This window comes from Sorex fumeus, unplaced genomic scaffold (assembly GCF_029834395.1).
Source record: "Sorex fumeus unplaced genomic scaffold, SorFum_2.1 ptg000081l, whole genome shotgun sequence".
NCBI classification, from domain to species: domain Eukaryota; kingdom Metazoa; phylum Chordata; class Mammalia; order Eulipotyphla; family Soricidae; genus Sorex; species Sorex fumeus.
Window position 1 is genome coordinate 5,021,955 of NW_026606138.1, and position 17,337 is coordinate 5,039,291.

At 38.9% G+C, this 17,337-nt stretch overlaps 1 protein-coding gene across 3 annotated transcripts in view; it reads right to left on the reverse strand.

The window, feature by feature from the left end:
- Nucleotides 1–10,114: 10,114 nt before the first annotated feature.
- The window catches only part of CPSF6 (cleavage and polyadenylation specific factor 6), a 34,390-nt gene continuing 27,167 nt past the window's right edge, over nucleotides 10,115–17,337 (reverse strand). For all 3 annotated transcript variants that reach the window (XM_056130799.1, XM_056130795.1, XM_056130798.1), the window contains one exon: nucleotides 10,115–15,162. The gene's annotated coding sequence lies outside the window, so the exon portion shown is untranslated. The remainder of the gene's footprint in view (nucleotides 15,163–17,337) is intronic.

The following is a 17,337-nucleotide window of genomic DNA, read 5'->3' on the forward strand; positions in this document are numbered from 1 at the left end:
CAACACATTAGCAATGTCCTCTTTCAGGGACTGGAGAGTGTCCAATGGCTAAGGAGCTCGCCTTGCATACAGCTAACCCTGACTTTGTTTGTTTCTTAATTTCTGGGCCACAACCAGCAATGTTCAGAGGTTACTTCTAGCTCAGCACTCAGGAATTACTCCTGGTGGTGCTTGGGGGACCATATGGAATCTCAGAGATTGAACCAGGGCCAGCCATCTGCAAAGCAAACACCCTACCCGCTGTACTATCGCTCTGGCCCCTCATGCAGCCAACCCTGATTGGCTCTAGCACCCCAGTGTCTGAGCACTGTCCATGAGTGATCCCTGAGCACTGCTGGGTGTGGCCCCAAAATATTCTTCCACACATTCCCATTTCTTTGTGCTTTATTTATATTCATAACAGGCTCCCTTTTGTTTCACTGTACTCCAGCCATCCTTTTACCATTTCACTGAAAAAATACTCAAACAATACTCAGTCATCTACCTAAGACAAAGTAAATGGTGGGGGAGACTAGAACAGCGAGGAGGGCATTGCCTTGCACGTGGCCGACGTGGGTTAGATTCCCAGCATCCAGTATCATCCCCCGAGCACCACCAGGAGTAATTCCTGAGTGCAGAGCCAGGAGTAACCCCTGTGCATCGCCGGGTGTGACCCAAAAACCAAAACCTCCCCCCCAAAAAAAAAGTACATGGTCAATACTGCCTTCAATTTATTGAAGCTCTCAGCAGCTCTTTCTCACAGGAATCTTGGCTTCTGAAACAGCCTCCTTCCTTTTGTTTGCTCTCTCCTGCCTTTATAGACTGCCCCCTCAATTTTTGCTGTACTGATCATTTTTCCTATTTTTAAGCAGAGGAACACCCTTTGGTTCCGTCTTTTTTTTTTCTTTTCCTTTTTCATCCTCATCCTCTCACCTCATCTTATCCCAGTGCTTTAAGTACTGTAGATGATGGTACTTCCTACAAATCCACTTTAGCGTTTAGCTTTTTGTTTAGTTACCGATAAATGACTATTTGGTATCTCCTTTTGGTAATTTTGGTTCCTTGAATTCAACTTACCCAAATTGAAAAAGAGAGGGGGGAGTTGGTCCTGTCAGAATTAGGGCCAGAGAGCCAGAGATTGCTCTAAGGCTGGCTGCACGGCCTCCTGAGCACGAGAGGTAACCCCTGGGCACTGCTGGCTGTGACTCCCAGACAGTGAGGAACGAGCACAGAACACCGGTCAGGAAAGCCCTTCAGCTATGGGCTCTACTCACTGCTACTCCAACGGCTTCCCGAAGCGTGGCCTGCCCCCTAGTGGCAACTGCTCAAAACACCATGCTAGGGGCCCTTCCACCCCAGTAGACTGCCTCTCATTTCTTCAGGAAGCAGATTCCAACTGAACTCATCACTCCAAGATTTGAGAGCTATCAGCATGAATGGATTAACACAAATTGCTTCTTTTGAAAAGTTCTTGAAAAAAGAGAAACTGCAGAATGACAAAAAAGCTTTGGCTAGTCACAAATTCTATCTAGGAGGAGGAGGAATTCCAGTACTGTCTGCTCAATGAGAAGGAAGGTGTTCAGTATACAAAGTACGTAACCTGGGGGGCCAGAGTGATAATAGAGCAGGCAGGGCATTTGTCTTGCATACTGCTGACTCACATCCCATATGGTCCACCAGGTATCACCACAAGTAACCGCTGAGCATGGCTGGGTGTGCCCCCCACCCCCGCCCAAACACAAAAACAAAACACTCCTAAAACACCAAAGTAAGTAACTTGGATCTCACTGTGGTCCATAGCAATATCCATTCTAGAGTAACTCTAGGCTTTGCATATTTCTGTTCTCTAGTTTATTAACTGCTACCCCAAGCCATCTTTTACCAAACACTACCCCAGGTCTGTATGATCTTATATAATTTGGCATCAGGAACCTTCCCTCCATTTCCTTTTTTGGGTGATTTTGCCTGTGAGCCACAAAAAATTTTAAACTTGTCAACTTTAAAATAAAAGAATATATCCTTTGGAATTGGGGAAGGGCACACCCAGTGATGTCAGGGCTTCCTCCTGGCTCTGTGCTCAGGCATCACTCATGATAGGTTCAGGGGACCATATAGGGTATGGGAGATGGAATCATGTTGGCTGCAAGGCAAACACCCTGCTTGCTGTACTACCACTCCAGCACCTTCTCTTGGAATTTTGAATGTATTTGCATCAATAGTTGATTTCGTGAATATATTTTTAATTTTCATAATTCTATCAGTGAATTCCAATATCCAACACTTTCTCTGAAAAGGACTTGCACATTTTAAAATTAAATATATATTTGCTATCTTATACTTAGTTGCTATGTTGAGTTCACAGAACTTGCTAATCTTTTACGTCTAGTCCTTCATAATGTCTTGCATATCACGTCATCTTGAATGTTCACCGAGTAAAATGTTTCCTGGCCCCCCCAAGGGCAAAAAGAAAATTCTGTGGCTATTATCTATCTCCTTCATAAATTTCATTACATAACTTAGCAGTCACTCAAATACACCTATTTAACCTCTCCCCCAGTACCATATAGCTAAGTAAAACTAAGCCCATCTAACACCTACAATTGAGAACGTCCTTCAGAATGACAGGGTAACAGTAGAATCGGGGGACAGTGACAGTATAGCAGGTAGGGCACTTGCTTTGCCTTGCACGTAGCCAAGGAGGGTTGGATCCCCAGCATTCCTTATGGTCCTCCGAGCACTGCTAGGAACAACTCCTGAGTGCAGAGCCAGCAGTAACCCCCCGTGTGCACTCCCCGAATCAGAAAAGATTTCAGTACCCTATTTCACGAGAATCATGAGGGCAGTTTTACTGCCACTACTATAGGTTCCTTCTAGTTTGTACAGCTGTCTCAGAGGGAACAACGGATTAGAAAAGAACTGTATACTTATTCCTTGGCATTCTTGGGTGCATTAACTGGGGCCCAAATGCACACACCAGTTTCCTTTACTGTCTTTATCTTATTTTTTAACCTAAGGCTACCACTAGGTGGCAGTACAGGAATATTTTAAATAATTTAAAAACCTTTACAATATCGGTATTTAAAAATAACTAAACCACTTTATTTCTACCTACAAAGCAACTCAACACACACACACATGCATCACTGAAAAGATGGAGACATATGCACATCAAGCACTTGTGGAAACTTTTCTAAAACCAAGCTAAGCCTTCAGATTTTTCTTACAGGCTTTTCATTGCACATCTTTACTAGTGAGAAATCTAATGAACAACCTAAACACCCAATGCTGATAAAAATCACAGTAAAATCTGAATTATCTAGTTATTGATAGCAGCATTTGATATGGCCTCTCAGTACTACTACTGCAAGCCATAATGCCCCAAAGCAGAGAGACAAAGGCAAGTGCCAGCCACAGTGTAGGGCTTGGGGGAAGGGGCTGAGGTGGGGCAAAAGGGATACAGGAGGTATTTGTGGTGGGAAATGCACACTGCTGGAGGGATGGCTTTTGGAACACTGTATGACTGAAACCTGATCATGTAAGCTTTGTATCTCACTGTGATTCAATAAAAAAAAAAAAACCAGCATTTGCTTTTTGGCTTGACTAAAGAGACCAACAAATGTAGGCAACTTGCTGGAAGTTGGTAGCATGCAGGACAAGCTCCTTAACTCCTGCACTGCATCTCTCTGGCAAGTGACTTTTAGAATAAGAGACAGAACAGGATTATTAACGCAATTATTATTGTTTTGCACACATCAGCTCTGGTCTGTTTCCCAGCACCGTAAACTCCTGAGCACTGCTGCATGGTTCTGGGGACCCTTGGCATGGGCAGGATGGCCCTGGGACCGTCAGCATCTTCAAGGCACCGTGTCCTCAGGCCCCCGCTTGGGAACCCAACCCCATGTGATCCCTGACCCCCACCAGGAGTGAGCCCTGGAAAACCAATGGTTGTGGCCCCCAAACCAAAAATTTAGAAAATTCTCCAATATATCAATATCCGAGTACAAGAACTGCTCTAACTAGTCATACTACTTTCTAAGGATCAATCAGTATTTAAACTATGCCAACAGCACTTTATTCCAATTTCCTAACTAGTATTATACGATACTATGTAAGAACTTAACTGGTTTGATGAAAGCCAAGGTAAATTTCTTTGAAAGACTCAGTAATGCTGAGCCTTTAAAAGCTGAACACCTTGTAACAGCTGCTGAAAGGCCTAACTAAGAACTTGGCTTGAGGACTGGAGCGCCTGGTTCAGATGGGGACTCGTCTCAGAGCCCTGGAGTCTCTCTCTCCTGCGAAAGTTACAGTTGCTGATGACTACCCACTGACGTCCTTCAAGGGGGCTGTTTTCAAAAGAATTTCAGAAAGAGAAATTCTCAGGCATTGCTGGTGAGAATGGTGCTGTTGAAGTTCAAGATCCCCCAAAAAACTAAACACAGAAATGCCACCTGTTTCCAGCAATCCCTGATTTACAGCCCCCGGAGAACTGCAAGAAGAGTCGCTGGTACCAGTACTCATAGCAGTACTTTCTATCTCAGCCAAAAGGTGTCAACAATTCAAATAACCACTGAGAGATGAACAACGTGGCCTAAAACATACAGAAAGGTTTAGCCAACACCATGGGTAAACCTTAACACACCAAGTCACGTAAGGCTATGCACACATCATCGTGGCACCTAGGATAGATAAAATTTACAGATGCTGCGGGGTGGGGGAGGACTGGCGGCAACCAGGAGTTGTTACTAACAATTTTTCAGCAATAAGGACTGATGGTGGTGGCTAAAATACTGTGAATGGAATGGTTCAGTCATGCACTTATTGGCAACATTTGCATTACGTTTATTTTACAAGTTGGAAAACAAAACCATTTGACCTACTTCTACCTAAAGGCCATTATAATATTTTTAACTATGTATCTGCCATGTGGGCATAAAATAAACTCCTTGCTTTCATGGGCCAAAAACAAACATCATTTACTGTAATAAACACTTGGTAAAAAAGCAGTAAGAAAGGTGACAAGTTTGAATGCTCAGTGATAAGGTGAAGAAAAAAAAAACAACTTCAATTACCCAAAACATCGGAGGAAGGGGAAATATTCAGTCGAAAAGTTGGGAGGACCAGGGGCCGGAGCAATAGTACAGCAGGAAGAGTGTTTGCCTTGCATGTGGCTGACCAGAGTTTGATGTCCAGCATCCCCCAAGCACCACCAGAAACCCTTAGCACTTCTGGGCATAGCCCTAAAAATCACAACATTCTGAGATGAAGAGAAGTGTGTGGACAGTAAGACACTCGCCCTGCATACGGTCAACCAAGGTTCAATCCCTAGCACTGTACATGGTTTCCTGTATCCTGCCAGGAATGATCCATGAGCACAGCTGGGTGCAGCCCTAAATCAAAATAGCTATATGAACAGAGAAGAAACTGCAAAGTCCAATCACAATAGATGCCTAGACTGGAATACATTAGCTCACTGGTGACGAGAGGGAGGAAGGGAAGGAAAAGTGAGTGAAGGGGAAGAGGAAAAAGAAGGATGGATGGATGAATTTTAAGGGCCAAGGAGGAGTTCAATGGGCTGAGCACAGGCTATGCAAGCAGGTCACAGTGCCTGGCACCATATGGCTCCTAAGGCAGAAAAAAACGGAGGTTAACCCATGGGAAACACTTTAAAATATGTGCTTTAGTCTGATAAAAACAGGAAGTCTGACAAAAAGAGCATTTTGATGACACACAACAGAAGCTGACCACTATACTGAGAATAAGTCAAACGGAGGCAGGAGACTCCTAAGCATTGCTGCGGAATAAAAGGACAAAAGCAGCGGCCAGAAGTTCAGTAGTTTCTGATGGCAGACAGATGAAAACAACTGCAGATGTATTCAGTGCCGATTGTGAAACATCAGGCATTACTTCAAAGTTCTGGGCCTATACAGCTGAACGTGGTGACAGGAAGGCCTGAGTGGTATCTTGGCATGTGAAACTGGAGCCATCTACTACACATTCAAGAAGGAACGTCCAGCATGCAGCTCAAGTAGTCTCCAGGATGGAGAAGAATTACAACATATATAACACACAAAGACACTGGCTGGGAATGTGACTTATTGGGAAAAGCACATCCTTCACAGAAGTTCCAGAAATGGAGAGATTAAGCCTTGTAATAGCATCCCAAATTAATACCATCAGCTTTCTCAAGTCACTGTCTTAAATTCACTGTCTTAAATTACCAGTAAATGCTATGTACTATGCTGGGGGGGGGGGGGGGGGCTTTAAAAAAAAAACCCGAAACTAGCAAAGGAGACCATTTAAAAATCATTTAAAGCAATAGTATAGACAGAGTGTTTCCTTGCATACAACTGACCTGAACTCAACCCCTGGCGCCCCATATGGTCCCCAAGCACAGCCAGGTGTAAGCTCTGAGCACCACTGGATGCGGTCCCTGCCACCCCCCTCAATCTAATAACTAAAAATCTTCATTTCTAACTTCCTGCTTTTCCTACCAACTCATGCTAACTGATGAGGGTGTGTTCCAGTCTTGACATTTCTTAAATGGGGTGGGGGGGGAGCAGGTAGGAACTTTCTCAGGAGGTGTGAGGAGGCGTGCTGGTCTCCCTTTTCCTTTAGTGCCTACTAGAGTCAGTATTACACAGCCACTTATAGGCTGGCAGGCAGTCCCACACCCTGTTGACAAGGAACAGGAAATAAAACGGAGAGCTTATTTACATTTTATGGAATGGTGGCCAGCAATCCTGGAATCATACAAAAGGATTTCTACAGTCTAGTATTTATACAACTGGTGTACTATGAGCTGAACCAATACCAAATTCACTGAATAGTTGTTGCAATCTTTACATTCTGAAACCATGTTCCAAAAAAGTCAAGCACATTAAATGCTTGCATTTTGTTTTTCATTAAGCTGATTCTCCTTACCTGTCCCATCAAGATGGAAAAGCTGAAGAGGTAATAGAACTGATCCCTGAGGAGGAAACCAAAAAGATACTCGGGATTCTACAGCATACTGCAGTGAAGGTCAATTATTAAATTGACGCCAACGCTTTCAAAACGTCATCACGCTAAGTACTACATCAATTCAGTTGTATGTGAGCTATGTAAGTTAGTTTCTGTGAAAGTACCTATGACAACACGCTTATGGTTCCACTCACTGCCGCTGCCTTTTGGCATGGAAGTTCTCAATCCTGGGTACACTAAATAGGCATATGTACCATAATAAATAAAATTTATTTTACAACACAATTTTAAGATTAAAAGAACAGCTGTCAAAACCCAGTTTAATATGCTAAGATCCGAGCACAGTATCTTGCAGAATTACAATGCTCAGGATTTGGGAAAGCTAACTTTTGTGGTTATTTTGGGGGGCCACACATGGTGATGTTCGGGTTACTCTGGCTCTGTGCTCAGTAACCATCTCCTGACTATGGACATGGGGGCCATATGGGATGCTGGGAGTCAAAGCCTGGCCAGCCATGTGCAACACTAATCACCCTACCTGCTCTCCAGCAACCTGACTTTTTACAGTAATGTAATATCTAACCTTGAACTGCTTTTTAAGTATACTTTTTTCTTTTCGGCCACAGCAGGCAGTTCTCAGGGTTTACTCCTGAGAACTGTGATAGGGTGATAATGAGCAATCTGGGGAGATAGGTTGCCGACTGAAGTCTACCACGTGCAAGGCAGCACCCTGCCTGCTGTAATCTCTCTCTAGCCCCACCAAGTACTTTCATGGGGGCCCACACCTGGCAGTACTCAGGACAACATATGGGATGCCAGGGGATTGAACGCAGGTCAGCCACATGCAAGGCAAGCGTTCTACCATACTCTCCGGCCCCAACTCCTGACTTTTTAAGGCCTGCACTAATGCAATGAAACCTCACTGATAACATTCAAAACCTGTTCAGAGTCCACAGGCCTCTTGTGAAATAACTTATCGGACATGTTTCTATAAAAATCCAAGTATGGCACACTACACCCCTGAAGTGTATTAAACATTTGAATTCTTGTAAACCAATGTCACTTCATTAACAGATTAAATTAAAGCAACCTAGAGAGATAGCTGTCACACGAAGAAAAACATAGAGGACAGCCCTCCCCTGCCCTGAGATACTGGTATGTGTTGCTGTACACCATCTTCAGCAAGATTTAACGGTGGGGGAGCGACAGGGGGCATTTGGGCCTGACAGGGCTCAGGAATGACCCTGGCTGCTTGAAGGCCGTTATGTGGTGCTGCAGACCCAAGCGGAGATGGCTGCAAATAAGGCAAGTGTTACACCCTTAGGCCTGTTTCGACAACCCTGCATCATTCTCTTCAGCTTAAGCTGGAAAACACTGCACCCACACCTACATTTCTATTTCAGAAAAGTAAGAAAAATGTCTTAAAAATTTTCACTCTACTTATAGCCTACATACATTAGTACACTCTACTTATAGCGTACATACAGCTACTACGAAGTGATGGTTTTAATCTATGTCTTCTAAACTCCAAACCATACAGACACAGAACTACCTGTTTTTTGGATCTGAAGGCACCAATTCAGTTTACAAAACATTTCCCAATTATTTCCATCTCAGATAGATGACAATACATAAAGTCATCCACCTCATTCCCAAACGTCAAGTATTACCAATTTTGTCTCCTAGGTCTCTTACTACACCATTTTTTCTTTACTTTTATTATCCATTATCTTCCTATAGTTGAAGAAAAAAGTTCCTTTTTCTTGCGGTGAGTGGGTGAAGGGGGACCACACCTGGGAATATTCAGGGGATCATATGGTGGCTGAACCTAGGTCAGTTAAATCCAAGCCAAGTTCCAATGGTCCTACACATTGCACTACTGCTCAGCCCTCTAAAGTTTCTTAATAGTTATCATCATTGGCTTTGTTTTCCAGTCTTAATACGCAGCCTTTCAGATGCTAATCTAATTCTGACAAGACACATTTCAATTTCCAATTGAAAAAAAAAAATTTGAAGGTGGGGTGGGGCACCACAGCTGGAGGTGCTCTGAACTGACACTCCTATAGATTGGCTGCTGCCTATTTCTTCAGCACCATACACAAGAAACGTTTTTCACGCTGCCTTCAGTCAAACTGGTATCCTTGCTCCCTCCTGCCCAAAATTTCTTGTGCAAACTTCTCTGCCTAGATTGTAGGTGCTTTTCCTCTTTACCAAATGAAGTTTCATGCCTTCCTCAGGTCTCCATGGGACTTTATAAAACAATACTGTGAGTTAAACATGTGTTTTTGGAAAGAAAATGTTACGAATCTAAATCTGACAGACCACAGCAGTTGGCAGACACTGACCAAACATGCGAATCTAAAGCCTGCTAGCAAAAGATAAAAACACCAAGAGGGAGGACCCCACAGCCTTGAAAGGCATTGCTACTATTTGTTTCATGTAATCATCAGTAAATAAAACTAAGAATGTGTGTATAATTCCTTAATTAGAAAGCCCCCATTTCCACTATCTCGCTGAGTTCCTGTGGAGCGAGTATGGCACCAGGTACAAAGATGCTCTTAGCAATCTTTCAGCCAAATGCCCTCTGCAGTCTTAATTTGTTCCAAGTGAGGATCAATGAATCCTCAAAATGTAATCCCATCAGAATACTAGGGCGCTTAACAAAACCTGACTCAAGGGCTTTCGAGACAAACATGTAGGTGGGGCCCTTGCCTTGCATGCACGCAGCCAGTTCAGGCTTGATCCTTGGCACCCCCTACGATGTCTGCCAAGAGTAGCCCTGGGGCAGAGCAAGAAAAAGCCCTGAGCACCACTGGGTGTGATCCAAAACAACAAAAACAGAGGGGGCAAAAACCCAAAACCATGATTCACAATTTTAATGGAGACACTAAAGGGGCCCCCAGCAATGTTGAAAACGATATCAAAGCTGGTGCCTTTGATACACTCTAAAATATTGGATGTGAAAAACAGCCCGACGAGTGCACAAATTTGTACTGTTTTCTAAAGTACCCAAGTCTCCCTCTAAGCTAGCAGGTGGAAATGTTTGCTTGTCTAGAGACAATCTGGCAGACAACCATTCAATTTGTACAATTGTATACATTATCAATATACACGAATAACTCAAAACTACACACGATAGTTACCAACAAATTGCCAAAGATGACAAACTGCAAAGTAGTATCAAAACTGCTTTATTTTCAATACAAGATAAATAACCATGCTTGTTACTAGTGCAGTTTAAGGCCAACAATGGTCTTATAGCAAACTGCTGAATAGTCACCTAAATGCTAAAGAAAAAAACAAAATAAACATTAAACACAAAATTGCAATTACAAGCATTTTAATAAAAATGGAATGAATTTAATAGAAACTAATGTGGAAGTCTAGTTCTCATGGACACCAAAAAAAGTCTATTTGATCAAATATTACCTTACCTTTTGCACAGAAATCTTATTGTGAAGTCACCTTAGAGTCAAAGCTAAAATTTTAAGACTTTCTTTGGCCTTCTGGTATTAGACAATTATTTACAAACCGGAATTCAGTGATTTATGGATACTGGTAATATGATACAATTTTTTGTTAAGGGCTTTCCATTAAAAATTATAAAACAACTTGTAAGGCTGTACAAGGCTGTAAACTACTTTGCTAATACACCATGGGATGAAGAGGCAGAAGGAATAATAGACCTTTTTTTAAGGCTGGAGTCATTAATGTTATAGACGCATTCCTTAGAACACATTATGTTTTACCCCCAAAGGATCCTTTCCCATTAAATACCACCTGAGTACTACAATTTTCAAAGTAAAAAAATAAAACAGGAATTCACCATTTAAAAATAATTTTAACTTACAAAATGCTGAGGTGTTATGCAGTAATAGCATGGAAAAAAGAACACATCTTCAAAACTTTTTTTTCCACTAAATGCAAATCTGTCCAATTATAAAATGAATGTAAAACATTTACACTTGTAGTGGAGTTTTAGGCTGCTCCCACACAAGAAACTGTAGGTAGTATTTCCTATCTGCAGATACCATTTCAAGATTTGTGTGACTTCAATTAAATTCCTGCTAATATTTTAAAAGACTTTCATTATAATATGCATTATAATTAGCATAGCAAGTAGTCTTTAAAATATCAGTTTATAACCTAACCAGGTGTTTGTTTCATACAAAAAACTAGAGTAGCTGCATATTCAGAGTGAATGCCAACAACCTGAAACTTTAAAAAAACATTGGTTAAGACAAACCTAAATCAATCCAGACAGGAAACAATGGCCTATTTTGAATTTTCACAACAATTCATGTTGCTTCTTTCTAATAATGCCAAGAAAGAAGTGTAAGAACTCCCTCCCAGAAGCCTAGACATTTTAACATGTTTCTATTTCAACTTAAACTTTAATCCTGAATGTTTTGGTTTCTCTAAATTAAAAATCTCACATTACAAACACAAGGAATGCTGTATGTAAGGCCACATCTTAATAAATTTGTAATTTTTGGTTAAATAGTCACTTAAATATTAGTCTAAGGCTTCTAAGAGTTAAGTTGCTAAAAAATAAATACACCAGTGTTTAAACTGAATATTAATGTTGAAAAAACACACACACACGCACACGCGCACACACACACACAGAGTAAGAACAGAAAAATAGAATGCTTTGCTACAAAAATCCCACTCAATATATTTTAGCACAAAATGTCTAATATATACAATGGGTAAGCGTGCATTTAAGTACATACAACTACGGTTACATTTACAGATGACTATGGGATGTAATGAGCTAAGGGAATAAAATTCGAAAAGTTATCTGCAAAACAAGAATCCAAGTAATGATTCTCAGAAAAAAAATTAAATACAAAATACCTCTTAAAATAACAAGCTAAAGCTTAAAACAAAGTTGGAGTTGTTCTGTAAGATACATAAAACACAATGACCATCCCGGTATAAAAAAAACAAAACAAAACGTTGAGAGCACTCAAACAGAAATTCCTATAGTAGTATCTCAGTGTATAAAACAGCATGTATTTATGTTATTGGCACATTTAAATACATAAAGGAAAATAAGTCTTTACCCTTTCAACAATTTCCCCCTTTTACTATAAAATGTTATAATACAACATTCATTAAACTTCCATGTTTAAGAACTGACCTTAAACTAATGAAAACAAAAAAGCAATATTCTCCATAGGAGAATTAAATAAAAATGTCTTAAACTCAATCCCCTAAATTATTTGTAAAGTTGAAATTGTAGTTAAACTGTTTAAGAACATTCTAGGTAAAGAAGTCATTTAATGGGCTAAAGTATTATCAAAAGCCACTGCAACTTATTTCAAATCTGCTTGAGAACTGTGAACACTTCCAAATTCACACTGAAATATAATTCTCATAATATATGTTAACCAAAAGCAGCAAATTCAATTTAAAGTGTTGTTTCAGAAGTAGTACCTCTGAGGTGCTATATCACTCATTCATAACTGGCTGAAAGGAATGTGACTGATAGCACTATTGCCATGGTAAACAATTTTCATATCCACTACAGTAACTATTAAAGGGCCAGGGACGTGGCTCAGTGGTAGATCACAGCCTGCATGGGTGAGGCCCTGGGTACCACCCTGGCACCATAACAAAAAGCAAAAAACAGAAAGTAAAGGTCTCTGAGACACTGGTGCTTTTTTTGTTTTTGTTTTGGTTTTTTTGGCGTCTTAAGATTTCTCTTTGGATTGTTTTACACATAAATTGTTTTTTCCCAAATAACATGAGCCCATTAAAAACAAATGGGATATAAAGAGTAAACAAGGCTTTCAGATTTTCACTTTTACTGCTATACATTCATCATGTGTTATCAGACAGGGAAAGACTTTGCAAAAATTGGTCAAAACAAAGTTACTTCCTCTGACAACACTTAAAATAATGGAGCAGCAGCAAACAATTCTAGTACACTCATTGTTTGCAACAAGTCACATGAGATCAGCCAAGTGGGGAGAAGAGTGATATAAAAATGATCACGTATAGGATTTCACTGATAAAAGTTAAATAATAAAGTACTTAATTTGTACAAAATTTCCAGTTTCAAGTTCAAGCACAGTCAAGATTTTTTTTATGAATTGATTTCAAAATTGTTCAGAGAAAAATTTTACTCTCATACATTTACTTACCTTTTAAAGTTTACAATTAACTAATTTCCCTTGGAATCTGTTCTTCACATTGTAATTTATCTACTTTTTTAAAAAGCCAAGTAATGACAAACCTATTACCTATACACAAAACCAAACCGACTTTGATACAACACTCCAATGTTTGAAAAAGGCAACTGCATTTTCAACAAGATGAAACAATTAAAAAAATCATTTTTGAGAGCAAACAGTCGATACACACCATTGATCCCATGCACAAATACTCTAATTGAAAACTGAAAATAACAGGAGTGATCTGAAATAACTGTGTAAGAAGTAGTGTGATACTGGACAAGATCAAAGTGAAGAACTGCAGTGCATATCTCTGGAGGGTTCCTACAGCTGCACATGGCCTTAAAATTTGGCTAAATAGCTTTTGTTTTTTAAAGTAATACCAACGTGTATCATGAAGTCTTCTGAACAGGGGCCAAATAGTACAGTAGGTAGGGAGCATTTTGAGCTTGTGCATTACTCAGGTTCGACTCCTGGCATTACATGGCCCCCTTGTCCTCCAACCCTAAGCGCCACTGGGGTGGTCTGGGTATCTTGGCACTGCAAGGCCAGAGCGACAGCAGTCTCAGGCCCTCAAGCTAAACTGACATGAAATGAGAATCAAACCCAACCCACTTCGGAATGGCCCCTCCATTTCATTATAAAACAAATTAATTTGCTTAAGAATTTAAAGTCAAATTTAAGCAGTGATTCAGAATGACCTTCCTATTAAAAAAACCCATCTAATCATGCTGATACTGCCTATACTAATTTTACAATTACGAAAACATGCTAGCCAGTTGTTTTTAGTGAGGGCCTGTAGGCAAGGCAGGTGTGAAATGTTTCTGATTAAGCAACACTAGTGTGAAACAAGATTGTGTAAGTAGACATAGAATTCCTTAAACTGTGAGGATAGGATACACCTATGCTCTCCCATTTACAAAGACAGGAGAATACAATTGATATTAAACATCATACTCCAGCATCTACAATAACTGGAAAATAAAACTAAGGCTACCTTTCTTTACTCACATTTGTCTGCTGCACATCTGACTATTTACACTGCCCATGGTTCACAAATAAACCATAAGCACTATCGATAAAAAACAGAAAACAACTGCTGCATCAAATCAGAACTGCAAAAATATTTCTTCAATGCTAGCAGTTTACAATTAAATGACTCAGTATATCTGTGTTGTAATTAAGTTGCAACACTAGTAAATAATGTAGGATGTTACTAAAATGCTGAAACCCACAATTTTTGACCCCTAACACATTGACTGAATTCTTTTGTCTGTGAAATTTCAGTTTTTACAGGTTCACATACCATTCAGAAAAGTCACAAGCTAATTAGATAGAAATAGCTAAAAAAAAAAAAAAAGCAGAATATAGAAATATTTAATATCCAGGTAATCACCTACTCTATTATCAAAATCAAGGGCAAGAGACACTTAATTAGTATGTTTAATTCACTGAATGCAAGATTAGTTTGATGCATATTCAAAAAACCGCTATTGCAATGCTTTTTTAAAGGACAGTATAAATGTCATAGTAACATTATCTTCAGATATTGCTGAACACAAGACTTTCCCTGAGGTGTAAACATCAAATAACTTGAACAGCTTTACACATCAGCCCCATTAAACAGTTTATTACAACACTACATCTATTGTAATCAAAGTGGTGCTGTTTACAGACATTATCATATGAACATTTTTAACAAGAACAAACTACTATAAAAACAAGCATTTACTTGACGTTTTTCCAATTGCTTGCACATTATAATGGCCAAATGTATATAACCAGTAATAAAGTTGCAAAAGCTATAACTTTTTAAATCACACAGGTTTCCTTCAAATAAAAACAGTTAAGCAACATAAAAAATAAAAGTAGAGCTACTGGTTACCATTTACGCAGATTTGCTTTATTCAGATATATTCCTGTTCATTTTATCCATGAATCCTTACAGGTTCAGTTCAATCGCAAGAAGCAAACTGCTGGACAAGCGTCAATTTTCCCTCATGAAGATGTTTTGTCTTGGAAGGTGTTCCTCTTCCTTCAGCTGTAATGTGTTAAAATTTGTGATGTAGATTTTGCTATTCCCCATAATACACCAAAAAAAAAAAAAAAACAAAAAAACGCTGGCTTAACTATACATACACAGTTCGTGCATCTATTTCACTGTCACGTATTCAAACACAGAATAAGAAGTTAACTGAAACTGTAGCTGCCTTTGTAGAGAAATGCTTCCAATTTATGTGATGGTTAGAATGGACAATCTGATTTGTTCTTCTTAGATATTGACAAATTCAATGATGAAAAACAAAAATATAGCAGCTACCGTTTCTATGATGATGGAAACATTTAATTCTCTAAAGTATGCATACTACAAAATTAAATGGTAAAATGTTTAGGTGACTTAAATGTATGTACTTTTCATCCACCCACACAAGTCTATATAACGCATTAACAAATGTGAACTGAAAATGCAATATATTTTACAAATTAGTTGCATTTATTTGACAGCATACAGGAACTACTGCAAATATTATAAATCAAACTGTGCTTCATGTTACAAAATTTAGAAATAAAGATAAAGCTCAGTATGCACATTCAAATGACATCCACATACAAATCATTAGACAAAATACAAATTTAAAACATACTCTATTGCACCTATATTAATATAGCTAAGGTAGTATATAAACCAAAATCAAAACCAAAAAAGCTAAATGGAAAATCTACAATAGCTCCATTTGAAACTCACATTTTTAAAAACAATTAATTTGATAAAATAAAATATACAATATGCAAACTTCAGGCAATTTCACAAAAGCATTAATTCAATTAAACTTGGATATAAGTGATCACTGAGAACATCACATATTTAAGACAAATTCCAATTTGGAATTTCAAAAAGATGAGGGGGAAAAAGGCAAAGAGGAACAATACTAGTGATATTTTGCCATAAAACTGCAAGAATACTCTTTAGCCCTGTAATAAAATATTCTGTTCAGCTATAAATTTATCATTTTGTTTCTGTCCTCCCCAACTGGTTTGTATTTTGAAAGCATCAATATACATGTCTAAATATCACACTGTAAGAGGAAAAACAAGTGATTAAGTTTGTACTCCCTCTCCCCTACCCAACTTTTATTAGCCCATGTTTTCCAGAGTCACTTAGGTCACTTCCAGTGTTAGTTTTTATTTTGTACCTTTTCAGATCATTAAAGCTTTCTGGCAGAATTAGGTCATAGAAAAATCTAAAAAGGCAGCTTTCTTTTTGTAAAAAAGTGACTTGCAACATTTAAGAAACTGGTATTAAAGAACGTGATATGAGGAATATATCCTTTTTAAAATATACACTGGGAAATTAACAAATCTTACTGCTGAAGATTTGTTGGCTGGGAGAAAAGACTGGGTCATTAAAAGGAAAAAAAAATAAAATCATATTAACAGTATCCAACACCTTCCCAAAAAACCTGAAGCACAAATGACGACTTTCATTTATCACTCCAATGGAGAAGTTTTAATGATTTTAGGTAGAAAAATTTTGATGATGAAGGGCTGGAGATACTACAGTGGCAAGTGCATCTGCCTTGCACACAGTTGACCCAGATTTGGTTCCTGGAGCCCCCTAGGGCCCTCGAGTCTGCCACAAGTGATCCCTGAGCACAGAGCCAGAAAAAACCCCTGCCCGGTGTGGCCCAAAAATTAAGAAAAAAGGGGAAAAAAATGTATTGATGAAATTATAACTTTCCCACCTTTACCTGGACATAGGCACTCATCTTTTTCTTGATTACACTTTATAGGTAGACTATACTACTACTAAGTCTAATTTTCACCATATATAAAATGTAGGGAATAGTCTGACAGTATTTCTATTCCTAAACACTTTACATTAATCCATTTGAAAATACAAGTTTTACAATCTCAAACAAAAGCAAATTTGAAGGCAATACAACCCATTTCCAATAACCCAATTCCAAACTGTATTCTCAGATTTCTAAGTAGTCATCTATAGAAACAAGAATATCAAAAAAAAAGGATTTTGAAAGCAACAAATACATTCAATGGTCATGTTTTCAAAACACAATTTGGGCAAAGCCACACAATTAACTATCAGTTTAATAAAGAATGTAAAGAATAACTGTTGAAGACAATATAATCTACAGATCTTTTAATGTCCTCTATAAAATGAGTAAGATAAAGATAAAGATAAAGGCCCTCCCGTTGA